Source organism: Panulirus ornatus, chromosome 47, assembly GCF_036320965.1.
Source record: "Panulirus ornatus isolate Po-2019 chromosome 47, ASM3632096v1, whole genome shotgun sequence".
Taxonomy (NCBI): domain Eukaryota; kingdom Metazoa; phylum Arthropoda; class Malacostraca; order Decapoda; family Palinuridae; genus Panulirus; species Panulirus ornatus.
In genome coordinates, this window is record NC_092270.1 from 9,604,452 (window position 1) to 9,619,510 (window position 15,059).

Consider the following 15,059-nt stretch of genomic DNA (forward strand, 5'->3'; position numbering starts at 1 on the left):
ATTCTAGAGAGAATGTGACTGCCATACACATGTTTTCCCTTTACTTCAATTTCTAATTAAAATCTTACCTATTACAAGGCATCTTTGAGCCTCCTTAAGAAAAAGGCCTCAGTGTAGAAATACCACAGATTGAGTGAAGAATGCCACAAAGTGACAGTAAATGAAAGAGACTGCATGAGATGGAAAGTACACAGAAGGCAGTGCTTTACTAAAGAGGTCTAGAGTAAAATATACTGAAGGTGGGAGTGGCCATATAAGAAAGGGCATAAAGAGGTGGAAAGAGGAAGTTATATCGCAAGTGGAAAAGAAAAGGAAAATCTATGGACAGCATCTGTAAGGAAGGGGTATAAATGCAAGGGAGAAGTACAAGAGAGGCTGGTTAAGAGAAAGGCACCTTCCCCTTCAACCAGGTACATACAGACACATCATTGTAATTCTTCAAAGAAAAATCCTTACTCAGCTTCAGAATGTGACAATATAAATGAAGGAATGTTTTCAGACCCCTTTTTTGCCTCAGGAGACATACAGACAAAATATGTTTGTTACAAAAAGGGAGTTTTACACTCATGAGAAGATGTAATGGGTGAGGAGGTAAACTATTAAAGGTGTTTAAGAACCTGTGCCAAAGCATGCTAATGTTAGTACCCAGAGACAAGCTGAAAATCTCAAGGTTTCGTTAACTAAGTATACTATGGGTTGCATATGTTCAAATGTTGAGATATAGCTTGGTAACCACTATTCTTTCCTTGCCATGAATGTAAAAACTGTTGAATCACTGAAATACTGAGCTAAAGTTAATCTGAATCAAAGAGGGTCACTTTCAGCTGAAAATAAGAAACCTCAGGCAAAGATGAAAGGTTGCACTTATCACCTAGTTCCACAAACAATACATATCAACTTTAAACTTTCATTTGTCTTCCCATGTACTTTCATGCAGTCTAAACCAAACTAAAAGCACCTCTTGGGTAAATCCTATAAACCACAAAATAATTTTCCACTACAGAGGACGACAGCCTCCAAATAAGGAATCTGTTTGCTAATCTCAAGATATAAATCGGTACCAAGGAACAAGCTATGAGGTTAGGCATATCCAACTGACTGACTAGTTCTCAAACTATCTAACTCAGCCTGGTAACCAGCTATCCAGTAGCTGTTGGTGTAATTCATGTGCTGACTTTTGTCCAATACAGCCTCCTAGAAGTTCTGTTGGCATCAGTTTGGTGGTTCACATGTCAAATGGAGAAAAAAGAAGCATCAATGGCAATGGTTGATTTGAGTGGTGCACATGACAATCTGAGGTGTAGAACACTTACTTATGTCTCTCATCTCACCTGGCCGCTTCTGGAACACCTTAATTGTTTTCAAATTCATCTCATTATCCAGCAACACTAGTGGATTCCCACCATCAGGGAGGTCTACACGTTCTACTTTTTCATGTAAGGGGTCAAGATAATACAGACCTGAAAAGAAAGATATCATATTTAGAATAATTGAGGGCTTCATGCTTAAACATAAATCATGATATTTATTGTCCTTATTACAAAGCTTCAAAATGTAATATCATATATTACATATTATATATCATATATCAGAATGGTAAAATGTGAGAGCAAATGACATGAGGGGAGTGGGTGAGGAATGGGATGTATTTAGGGAAGCAGTGATGGCTGGTGCAAAAGATAAATGTGGCATGAGAAAGGTGGGAAGTGGGTAGATTAGAAAGGGTAGTGAGTGATGGGATGAAGAAGTAGGTTGTTAGTGAAAGAGAAAGAGGCATTTGGACAATACTTGCAGGAAAGTAGTGCAAATGACTGGGAGATGTATAAAAGGATGTGGCAGGAGGTCAAGAGAAAGGTGCAAGGGTTGAAAAAGATGGCAAATGTGAGTTGGGGTGAGAGAGTATCATTAAATTTTAGGTAGAATAAAAAGATGTTTGTGTGGTTGAGAGAGCAGAAGAGGGTGTACTGAAATGGTTTGGTTACATGGAGAGAATGAGTGAGGAAAGATTGACAAAGAGGATATATGTGTCAGAGGTGGAGGGAAAGAGAAGTTTTTTTTTTTTTTTTTTTTTTTTCAAACTATTCGCCATTTCCCGCGTTAGCGAGGTAGCGTTAAGAACAGAGAACTGGGCCTTTGAGGGAATATCCTCACCTGGCCCCTTCTCTGTTCCTTCTTTTGGAAAAAAAAAATGAGAGGAGAGGATTTCCAGCCCCCCGCTCCCTCCCCTTTTAGTTGCCTTCTACAACACGCAGGGAATACGTGGGAAGTATTCTTTCTCCCCTATCCCCAGGGATAAGAGAAGTAGGAAACCAAATTGGAGGTGGAAGAAAGGAGTGAAAAAGATTTTGAGCAATCAGGGCTTGAATATACAGGAGGGTGAAAGGCATGCAAGGAATAGAGTGAACTGGAACGATGTGGTATACCGGGGTCGACGTGCTGTTAATGGATTGAACCAGGCAAGTAAAGTGTTTGGGGGTAAACCATGGAAAGTTTTGTGGGGCCTGGAAGTGGAAAGGGAGTTGTAGTTTCGGTGCATTACACATGACAGCTAGAGACTGCGTGAATGAATGTGGCCTGTGTTGTCTTTTCCTAGCACTACCTTGCGCACGTGCGGGGGAGGGGGGTGCTGTTCCATGTGTGGCTGGGTGGCGATGGGAATGGATAAAGGCAGCAAGTATGAATATATACATGTGTATATATGTATATGTGTGTATACAATGAAATGTATGGGTATGTATATGTGCATGTGTGGGCGTTTATGTATATACATGGTATGTGGGTGGGTCGGGCCATTCTTTTGTCTGTTTCCTTGTGCTACCTTGCTAATGCAAGAGACAGCAATTAAGTATACATAAAAAATATGTTTTGGAAGGAGGTAAATAATGTCCGTAAGACAAGAAAACAAATAAGAACATCAGAAGGGGGCAAGTGGAGAGGTAATAACAGGTACTGATGAAGTGAAAAGGAGATGGAGTGCATATTTTGAAGGTCTGTTGAATGCATTTGATGATAGAGTGGCAGATATAGGGTGTTTTGGTCAGGGTACTGTGTGAGGTGGGAGGGTCAGGAAGAATGGTTTAATGATAAGAGAAGAGGTAGTGAAAGCTTGCGGAAGATGAAATCCAGCAAGGTGGGAGGTTTGGATGGTATTGCAGTGGATTATTTATAAAAGGGTGTGACTGTGTTGTTGACTGATTGGTATGGATATTCAATGTATGTATGGACCATGGTGAAGTCCCTGAGGATTGATGGAATGCATGCATAGTGCCATTGTACAAAGGCAAAGAGGATAAAGGTGAGTGTCCAAACTACAGAGGCATAAGTTTGTTGAGTATTCCCAGGAAATTATATGGAAGGATATTGATTGAGAGGGTCAAGGCATGTACAGAGCATCAGATTGGGAAAGAGCAGTGTGGTTTCAGAAGTAGTAGAGGATGTGTGGATCAGGTGTTAGCTTTGAAGAATGTATGTGAGAAATATTTAGAAAAACAGATGGATTTGTTTGTAGCAGGAGAAGACATATGATAGGGGTGATAGAGATGTTTTGTGGAATGTTTTAAGAGTATATGGTGTGGGAGGTAAGTTGCTAGTGAAAGGTTTTCACCAAGGATGTGTAGGAAGAGAGGAGAGTGATTAGTTCCCAGTGACTGGCGGTTTGCTGCAGGGGTGTGTGATGTTCTCATGGTTGTTTATGTATGGGGTGGTTAGGGAGGTAAATGCAAGAGTTTTGGAGAGAGGGGCAAGTATGCAGTCTCTTGTGGATGAGCAGGCCTGGAAAGTGAGTCAGTTGTTGTTAGCTGATTTGTGTGGCTGATTTGTGTGAGAAACTGCAGAGGTAGGTGACTGAGTTTGGAAGTGTGCCAAAGGAGAAAGTTGAAAGTGAGAGTCAATGTGAATGATAGCAAGGTTATTAAGTTCAGTAGGGTTGAAGGACAAGTTAATTGGGAAGTAAGTTTGAGTGGAGAAAAAGTGGAGGAAGTGAAGCGTTTTAGATATCTGGGAGTGGACTTAGCAGTGAAAGGAAGCATGGAAGCGGAAATGAGTCACAGGGTGGGGGAGGAGGCAACGGTACTGGAAGCGATGAAGAATGTGTGGAAGGAGAGAACATTATCTAAGAGAGCAAAAATGGGTATGTTTGAAGGAATAGTGGTTCCAACAATGTTATATGGCTGCAAGGCATGGGCTATAGATAGGATTGTATGTACTGGATATGAGATGTTTGAGGACAATATGTGGTGTGAGGTGGTTTGATCAAGTAAGTAATGAAAGGGTAAGAGAGATGTGTGGAAATAAAGAGTGTGGTTGAGAAAGCAGAAGAGGGTGTGTTGAAATGGTTTGGACATATGGAGAGAATGAGAGAGGAAAGATTGACAAAGAGGATGTATGCATCAGAGGTGGAGGGACAAGGGGAAGCGGGAAACCAAACTGGAGGTGGAAGGATGGAGCAAAAAAGATTTTGAGTGATCGGGGCCTGAAAATACAGGAGGGTTAGAGGTTTGCAAGGAACAGAGTGAAGTGGAAAGAAGTGGTATACTGGGGTGGACATGCTGTCAATGGAATGAACCAGGGCATGTGAAGCATCTGGGGTAATCTATGGAAAGGTCTGTGAGTCCTGGATGAGGACAGGGAGCTGTGGTTTCGGTATGTCAAGGTAACAAGTATATGTGACTCCCAATTTGTGTAATATAGGGAGAGAGTTTTACACTTTCTGTATCCCATCTCTTACACTTTCATCTGAAAGGTATAACCTTTTAAACTTGACGTACTCGGTGTAGGAATACAAGAAGAATAAACTGCAAGCAAATAGGTACTGGTTTTGATCAAGCTGTGCATATGCATGAGAATAAGTGATCTGTCAATACTTATTGGCAGATCCTTAAATCTTTTAATTCAATCATCTGAATGGTTAATGCCACAGAGTGTATGCCAGAAAACCAAACTAGCTAGAAGTCTGAAAAATTATCATATAATTGGAAGACGACCAATAGGAAAACAGTCCTCATGAATGTATTACTTCATGTTAGAAACAGCAACTGCTAGTGTTATTAAACTTAGAGAATAACTTCTAAGATATGATAGACTTCAAACAGAACAAGTCCACACTTACGGCTTTCATAGACAGCGAGAGCTCTGGGATTTGCTATATTATTAGCTTCTGTAAGGATTGTCCTGATATTGTTTCCATACACATCACTGGTCATTATCTGAAATCAGATACACATTCAGAAAAGCTGTTGCATTAAAGTAGTAGAGCAGAAAAAACTTAGAAAAATCTAATTGTACTTCTGCATATACTCACAGGAAAAAAAAAGACAATAAAGAGTGTTATTTACCTCTGCTTTTACAACTTCATCTCCTGGCAGCATGCAAATACAGGGTGAGATTCAAGTTACTTTCCACTGTGCAGCATAACTTTTTCTTAGTTACCAGAACTAAACAAATTACAGGAAAATGTGCCTGCTTATCTGATTACTACAGAAAACAGCACTCACTGGTATCTTGGAAAATGAGCCTAAATCTTCATCATCTGTCAGAGGCACATATTTTCACATACCCCATGGTTTTATATAAATCCTAAGTTAAACTCTTCTAAAACTTATCTAACCAGTATGTTAGACATTTCAACTCACCACTGTAAAAACTTCCTAGGCTGTACTGATAAATATGATGACTGGTTATTACATCATCTCCATAAGTATAATGCAACAATAAAATCTTGGCAAAAGTGTCCAACTCTAAGATCAAGTTTGCCTTCTTGTATTTAGAGGACACTGTATTCTTTTAACAGTATAAGACATGCAAAAATCAATAACAGTCACATCATTATTGCTGGTTGACCAGTATAACTCCTTGGCTTCTATGTCAATTGTGATGAATTCAGGTCGAATATTTGAGAAGTTGTATAAGATGACTGGATTTGTACCATCCATTCCAACTTTACCAACCTTAGCAGGAACACCAACACCACCATCATCCAGCCAGTACAAAAATCTGCAACACCAAATAACATGTTAATACATAAAAGCATAATTCATAGCATGCATACATTTAAAACATAATGATTTCATTTAATAAAAAAAAATCAGGCATTCAACGGGTAAGAATTACTTTCAAGTCTTGAGAGAGTTAATCAAGGATATGTTTAAAGGTTCCATCTATAATTTGGCATGAACAAAAATACGGGAAAATGACTAGAAAACTATTATACAATGAATCGATTTATGCTGAACCTATATGAACATCTAACCTTTGCTATTTCCTGTTTACAAAAGCAAAATCTAAAAGGTGAACAGATGTAAAGCTACCTTGTAAATAGCACCACCCAACTACAACACATAGTACCTGTCTAAATGAAGTAAACTGAAGAAGATACAAAAGAAGACACAAGTATATCCTCAGCTCACTTCATCTAGGCTCAGTAATGACTTCTGAACTAAGAAACCACTTCTTTAAAGCTGATGGCAAACTATCTGTGTTTCTGTTCAAAGCTCTTTTATATGTCTTTGCAGGGCAGCATCAGAAATAAACAAATGGCTTTATTTTCTTATATCCAGGTTCTAGTTGCCATATATGATGCACAGAAGCCAAAAACTACCATCCACACCCAGCTCCACAGACTGAACAATGTTTTATCTTGACTGTCTCACATGTCCTGGTTCAGCCCATTAGCAGAATATAGCTTTAAACTGCAATGTAGCATCAGGAATAAACAAATGGCTTGCTTACAAACATCCAGTCTCTAGCTTCCATGTGTGTTGTAAAGAAACTATAGACTATCTTCCACAGCCAAACTCTACAGAATAAACCATGCTTCACCTTGACTGCTTCACATATCCTAGTTCACCCCTTTAGCAGAATATTACCTCCATATACTGCAATATTACAACTCTTCTATCCAACACACAGCTCTTGCCCTCCTGAATGTTCTTGCCCTAAAACCCTACGGCTTCCTCCAATCCATCAAACCATCTCCTTGTAAATATCAACCCCCTCACTGCTCTTGCTAAAGGGAATATTTCTTTTCTTTTTCTAAATCAAAAACTCTATAATTGTTAGTGAGATAAGCAACAGTATTACAGTTTTGTCTAGGTTATAGCTTTAAACTGGCCTTCAAGAATTCCATTAGCCATAAATTTTGTGAAATCGTGAAATCATTTAAATGACAATAATTCCACGTGACTTTCATGAAGGAATTGCATGCCTGATGTTTCATGATGTTTATGTAAACTTCCATTCTTTCTCCCCAAGTAAAACACCCAATACTGAAAATGTAGTCATAGAAAAAGAAGGAACAATTACTTTAGTATCACTGCTTATACCTGCGGTGATAGGAAAATAATTAATTCATTCCTTTTCATTATATTCTATAGCACTAGACTCATCCCTCCAAAATCACTCTACAACTGACCACCAATCCCAAAGAAGAAATAAAAGGTTTAATGCTGTTTCACACTTCAGTAGCTTCAACTCACAGATCCACCAAATCTCCAACATATGTAACACCAAGAAATTACGTACACATTGAACTAACCTAACTGAACATCCAACCTCCTAACTCATTTCTAAACTTTAACCCATTAGACATACATCCATCAGAAACTAAACTCCCCTGACAAACATGAGTCACACTCACCCTTTATGATCTGAATGTAACCCATCACTACAAACACCAATTCAACAAATCCCAAGACTTTTCAACCCCATGATGCAACTACCATAAAGAAGACACTGAGCACTTATCATTCAATTGCCCTACACTTTACGCACTTACGCACATCACAACACTTTATGACCTGTGGTTCCTGAGGTGAAAATGGCTTGCTTCCCGAGTGCTGAAGGAGATTCATAAAAATAAAGGGAACTCCCAGGACAGGAAACAACTAATCACAGGATCCCTTCTCCAGTCATCAACAAACTCTGCTTACTTGTGGTGACACCACTGGTGAAGAGTCACCTTTGGCAAAGCTGTTTCACTGTTAATGAAAGGAAATACAGTCTCACCAAGGAACTTCTCACTCCAAAGGAGGCCAGGAAATAGTCTCACCAAGGAACTTCTCACTCCAAAGGAGGCCATCATTTTGTACTATTGGAAGTACTGCAGCCCCTAGGATTATATAATAATAATAATAACAATAATAATAATAACAAAAACAAAAAACCCAAAAAAAACAAGTTTGGCAAAGTGTGTGAAAGAAGAAAGCTGAGAGTAAATGTGAATAAGAGCAAGGTTATTAGGTACAGTAGGGCTGAGGGACAAGTCAACTGGGAGGTAAGTTTGAATGGAGAGAAAATGGAGGAAGTGAAGTGTTTTAGGTATCTGGGAGTGGATTTGGCAGCGGATGGAACCATGGAAGCAGAAGTGAATCATAGGGTGGGGGAGGGGGCGAAAGTTCTGGGAGTCTTGAAAAATGTGTGGAAGTCAAGAACGTTATCTTGGAAAGCAAAAATGGGCATGTTTGAAGGAATAGTGGTTCCAACAATGTTAAATGGTTGCAAGGCATGGGCTATAAATAGAGTTGTGCGGAGGGTGGATGTGCAGGAAATGAGATGCTTGAGGACAATATGTGGAGTGAGGTGGTTTGATCAAGTAAGTAATGAAAGGGTTAGAGAGATGTGTGGTAATACAAAGAGTGTGGTTGAGAGCAGAAGAGGGTGTTTTGAAATGGTTTGGTCACATGGAGAGAATGAGTGAGGAAAGATTGACAAAGAGGATATGTGTGTCAGAGGTGGAGGGAATGAGGAGAAGTGGGAGACCAAATTGGAGGTGGAAAGATGAAGTGAAAGAGATTTTGAGTGATCGGGGCCTGAACATGATGGAGGGTGAAAGGCGTGCAAGGAATAGAGTGAATTGAAAGAATGTGGTATACCAGGGTCGACGTGCTGTCAATGGATTGAACCAGGGCATGTGAAGCGTCTGGGGCAAACCATGGAAAGTTTTGTGAGGACTGGATGTGGAAAGGGAGCTGTGGTTTTGGTGCATTATACATGACAGCTAGAGACTGAGTGTGAACGAATGTGGCCTTTGTTGTCTTTTCCTAGCGCTACCTCGTGCACCTGTGGGGGAAGGAGTTGGCATTTCATGTGTTGTGGGGTGGCGACGGGAATGAATAAGGGCAGACAGTATGAATTATGTACATGTGTATATATGTATATGTCTGAGTGTGTATATATATGTATACGTTGAGATGTATAGGTATGTATATGTGCGTGTGTGGATGTGTATGTATATACACGTGTGTGGGTGGGTTGGGCCATTCTTTTGCCTGTTTCCTTGCGCTACCTTGCTAATGTGGGAGACAGCGACAAAGTATAATATAATAAAAAATGATAACAATAACCCCTTCTCTAGAGGTTTCCTCAACTTGAAGGCATTACTACATTTGGCAGCAAGGAAAGGATGGACTCCTCTGGATTGAGAAATTATTCCATGAAATTGTACTCTAATCACACAACCTTGCTAAAGGTGAACTTAATCTTGCAGCATAACCACAAGTGAGTGGCGTTTGGTAATGCTAGCTGTTCATCTATTCAAGCAAATGATAAAATTCTGCCTGGGTAAATATGTAAGTAATGTGTGTAGTGTTCTCAATATACAAAGTGAAATCATACATGGAAAGAAACCATAAATTGTGTTCAGCTAAGGTGTATATACAGTATATGCAAAATGATGCTTGGAAAAAAAAAAAAAGAAATTTGTATACTGCCACCCCCACCCACTCACAAACTGAATATGGGCCATTCAAAACACTGTTATATCTACAGAGCAGAAAGTATACTATTTCAGGGGGTTTTCTTTTCTTATGATTAATCTACCTATTTTCTATAAAGAAAAAATTGCTTTTGTCCAATCTAAGAAGTCTCATTTTAGATGACCTGTACAACTTAAAAATCAAAATACTGATGACATCATAATGAGGCCAAACAGGGAGAGACTACAGGGAAACACACATCAAAGGTCTAGGGGTCATCAGTGAGAAACTCCACTGCACACAAACAGAATAATTCTGGCAATCTCATCTCTGGTTATGTCATGTTGCCACACAACTCAACAGGACTTTCAAGTTAGATTCTTGGCTTATCATCACACTCAGAAAAGCAGTTTACTAAAATTCACAAGCCTCTGCTACTGACATATCAATAAAGTAATCATTCACATACACTCTACTGATGATGTAGTTATCAGAAATAAGGAACAGCACTAATAAATAATATTTTTTTCAGAAAGCAATCATCCATAAAGTTAAATATCCACTAAATATAACAGCACTTACCCATCCACAGGATCAAGACACATAGACTTGGGTCTGCCTACACCAGTGGCATTCCCATTATTATCTAAGATCACACTCTGGTATTTATTCTTGCCATCTAGTTTAAGAACTTCTATGTTGTTGGCTACACGGTTTCCAATGTACATATTCTGTCCGACCCAATCCCAAGCCATGGTGTAAGGAGAGCCAACAATTCCCAAGTCCAGGTAGGTTGATCGATTACCACCCCCAATATTCATGGTATAAATTGTACCCTGAAAGATAAATCAGTACATGAATACATTAAACGTGCATGGAGATATAAAAAAAAATCCTTCCACGTCAAAACTGCTTTTCTCTACTGGACTTGTGTAAACATGCACAGCTCCTGCCCCTCAAGCATGCTAGGTTGCATTACTAATTTGCATTACTTAAGGGGTCATGGATAATTGCATTTTGCAATTGAAAAAACTTTTCCTATCAAATAAAAGAAAGAAGCATGAATACATGAATCTTAACTAATGTGTGATCTGAACCTTAGTTATGCAAATTAATGCTAGAAGCCAATCAGCTCGAAGTACATAGGATGATGCCAATCTTTTGAAATAATGTTTCAACCATTTCTTCATTAATTGTAGTGAATCTTTTATTTCATGCTTTTCGTGAGAGTTGCCCTCTGCCAGTAGCCTGTTAAGGATGGGGCACTAAAGGCTAAGAAACGACACTGGGGTTCACTAGTTATGGAGACTCTACTGCTGTGGCCAGCACCTTGAGGGAGTTGCAGGTGGGATCAGGCATCAGAGATAGATAGAATAGATGTATTAATACTTAGTTAAATAATATATCCAAACATATATATGGAAGTACCATAACAGACCTTTCACTTACTGGCAGCAAAGTAATTCTGTAATAAAGCAGATAAGTAAACCCTTGTATAGTGGTCCACATTCACGTATCTCATGCATGCCTTTCTCCCTCATGTCTGTTCAAGCCCCAAACACTCAAAATCTTTTTCACCCCATCCTCCCATCTCCAAACACCCTCCATCTACCACCCTATCATCAAACACATTCAACAATCCTTCAAAATACTCAATAAGTCTCCTCCTTACTTCATGACTACCCGTTTTCACCCCTCTAATGATGCTCCTATTTGTCCTCTTGATTTTTGTACATTATGAACCTCCTTACAAATAATCATTTTCTTTCTAAAGTTTACTGATACTCACTCACCCCAACCAACTCTCTTTTGCCTTCTTTTTCAACACCTACACTTTACTCTTGACCACCTGCTGCTTTCTCTTGTATATCCCCCAATCATTTTCACTCCTTCCATCTAAGCACCACCCTAATGCCTCCCTTTTCTCTTTCACTAGCAACTTTACTTCTTCACCCCAACACTAATTACCCATTCTGATTTAGCCACCTCCTATCTCTCACATGCTAGCACTGCTTCTCTAAACATCTCCCATTCCTCACCCACTCCCCCTGCTTAATCAACTCTTACCTTTTGCTATTCCACACTCAACCTCTCTTAGTACTTTTTCACACAAGTCTCTTTTCCAAGTTTGCTCACTTTCACCACTCTCTTCCCAACTAAATTGTTTCCTCTTTTCCTACAACCTCTACAATTCTTCATCCTTGGCTTCACAAGACAGGGATCAGACATCCCATCAGCTGCCCTCAGCAAGTTTCCATCCATAAGTCTCTCTTTTACACATATTTCAATTGATATGTAATCTAAAAGTACCTGCTCAACATCTTTCCTACTCACATTATCTGCATATGCATCCCAGTCCTTTTTCAGCACAAACCTCCAAAAGCTGTTCAAATTTCTATTCATATCAAATACCCATGCCCCCAAATCATACCCCAAAAGCCACATCACTCACTTCAGCACCACCCATCACAATTACCCTGTCTCTTGCATCAAAACTGCTGACAAACTCAAAGTTACAATAAAATATTTTTTTTCGAGACTGGTGAATTCGAAGAAAAGTTGCGATCAAATATTTTTTTCGAGACTGGTGAACTCGAATAAAAGTTACAGTATCTTTTTTCGAGACTGGTGAATTCAAATAAAAGTTACAATAAAATATTTTTTTTTGAGACTGGTGAATTCAAATAAAAGTTACAATAAAATATTTTTTTTTGAGACTGGTGAATTCGAATAAAAGTTACATCAAAATATTTTTTTTCCGAGACTGGTGAATTCGAAGAAAAGTTACAATATTTTTTTTCCGGGCTGGTTTTATTCAAGACTGGTGAATTCGAATAAAAGTTAAAATAAAATATATTTTTCGAGACTGGTGAATTCGAAGAAAAGTTACATTATATTTTTTTCGAGACTGGTGAATTCGAATAAAAGCTACGATAAAATATTTTTTTCTTGAGACTGGTGAATTCGAAGAAAAGTTACAATATTTTTTTTTAGAGACAATAAAATCTTTGTTTCGGACTGGAATTCGAAGACAAGTTACAATAAAATAATTTTTTTCGAGACTGGTTTTTTCGAGACTGGTGAATTCAAATAAAAGTTACAATAAAATATTTTTTTTCGAGACTGGTGAATTCAAAGAAAAGTTGCAATATTTTTTTTCGAGACTGGTGAATTCGAATAAAAGCTACAATATCTTTTTTCGAGACTGGTTAATTCGAATAAAAGTTACAAAATATTTTTTTTCGAGACTGGTGAATTCGAAGAAAAGTTACAATAACATTTTCTTTCGAGACTGGTGAATTCGAAGAAAAGTTGCAATATTTTTTTTTTGAGACAATAAAATTTTCTTTCGAAACTGGTGAATTTGAATAAAAGTTACAATAAAATATTTTTTCGAGACTGGTGAATTCAAAGTTTTTTTTCTTTTTTTTTCATACTATTCGCCATTTCCCGCATTAGCGAGGTAGCGTTAAGAACAGAGGACTGGGCCTTTGAGGGAATATCCTCACCTGGCCCCCTTCTCTGTTCTTTCTTTTGGAAAAAAAAAAAAAGAGGGGAGGATTTCCAGCCCCCTGCTCCCTTCCCTTTTAGTCACCTTCTACAACACGCAGGGAATACGTGGAAAGTATTCTTTCTCAGATGAACATTGTCTGATATTTTGTGCAAAGAAGTTCAGGAATTTGCCAGATTTTCTGCAGATTATCACCTCCTTGCACAAGCTATTTATTGTCAACTAGAACTGAAGAATTTAGTTAAAGAAAACAGTCACAAAGTCCCTAAACTCTTCATTTTGTACATACCATATACATATGTATATATATATATATATATATATATATATATATATATATATATATATATATATATATATACATACATACATACACATACACAGACATATACACATACATACTTGCTTGCCTTCATCCATTCCTGGTGCCATCCTGCCCCACAGGAAACAGCATTGCTACCTCATTTTATCATCCAGTGATAATGAAGAGCAGAGCTAACTGTGAACAGGCAAACCTAACCTAAGGAGACTCAACCCTGTGAATGCATCACAGTCATCAATGCTAACCACTATGCCATGGAGGCCCATGAAAACCATTCTCTCTTAGTACCTCTGCACACAAGCATTTTTCCAAGCTCACACATTTCATTATCCCATTCCCACCCATGTCATTTTCCCTTTCTACAGTCAGTATAGACATTTACACTTTCATCAAACAAAAAGTAATTAAACATCCTATCAGCGACCCCCTTCATCACATTCACATCTAAAAGTCACTCCCTTGTATGCCTATCAAATAGTACATAATCCAAAAATTATGTACAAATAATTCTCTCTCATCAAATCTACAAGCAAGTTATTGTGCAAGGAAGGATTTTGTTCTAACCAATTCTTATGTCTAGTAACAGGCACTGTAGTTCACTTGTGTTCTCCAAGAGTTTTTCATACTTGTTTGCCAATTCCCATGTTAGCAAGGAAATGCTAGAAATAGACAAAGAAAAGCCCTCATTCACTTACACCCATTTTCTAGCTGTCAAGTGTAACTATTACCAATGAAAAAAAAATCTTATTCAAATGTTTTGTTACATCAAATCACTATATATATATATATATATATATATATATATATATGCTGCCCCCATTCACTCCCTTTGCCAACCCGCCACACCCGAAATGAACCCCCCCTCTGCACGCACGCGAGGCAGCGCTAGGAAAAGGCAACAAAGGCCACAGAAAAGTTACAATAAAATATTTTTTTTCGAGACTGGTGAATTGGAAGAAAAGTTAATATTTCTTTCGAGACTGGTTTTTTTCGCGACTGATGAATTCGAAAAAAAGTTACAATAAAATATTTTTTTTCGAGACTGATGAATTTGAAGAAAAGTTGCAATAATATATCTTTTTTTGAGACTGGTGAATTCGAATAAAAGTTACAACATCTTTTTTCGAGACTGGTGAATTCGAAGAAAAGTTACAATAAAATATTTTTTTTTGAGACTAGTTAATTCAAATAAAAGTTACAAAATATTTTTTTTCGAGACTGGAGAATTCAAATAAAACAATAAAATATTTTTTTTTCCAAGACTGGTAAATTCGAAGAAAAGTTACAATATTTTTTTTCGGGACTGGTTTTATTCAAGACTGGTGAATTCGAATAAAAGTTAATAAAATATTTTTTTTTCAAGACGGGTGAATTTGAAGAAAAGTTACAATGATATATTTTCTTTCGAGACTGGTGAATTTGAATAAAAGTTACGATAAAATATTTTTTTTTGAGACTGGTGAATTCGAAGAAAAGTTACTATAAAATATTTTTTTAAGAGACTGGTGAATTCGAAGGAAAGTTACAATATTTTTCT

At 37.9% G+C, this 15,059-nt stretch overlaps 1 protein-coding gene across 1 annotated transcript in view; it reads right to left on the reverse strand.

Moving 5' to 3' along the window:
• The window catches only part of LOC139763536 (low-density lipoprotein receptor-related protein 2-like), an 88,862-nt gene extending 78,570 nt beyond the window's left edge, over positions 1-10,292 (reverse strand). Inside the window, exon 1 of the mRNA XM_071689729.1 lies at positions 10,272-10,292. The gene's annotated coding sequence lies outside the window, so the exon portion shown is untranslated. The remainder of the gene's footprint in view (positions 1-10,271) is intronic.
• Positions 10,293-15,059: the final 4,767 nt, after the last annotated feature.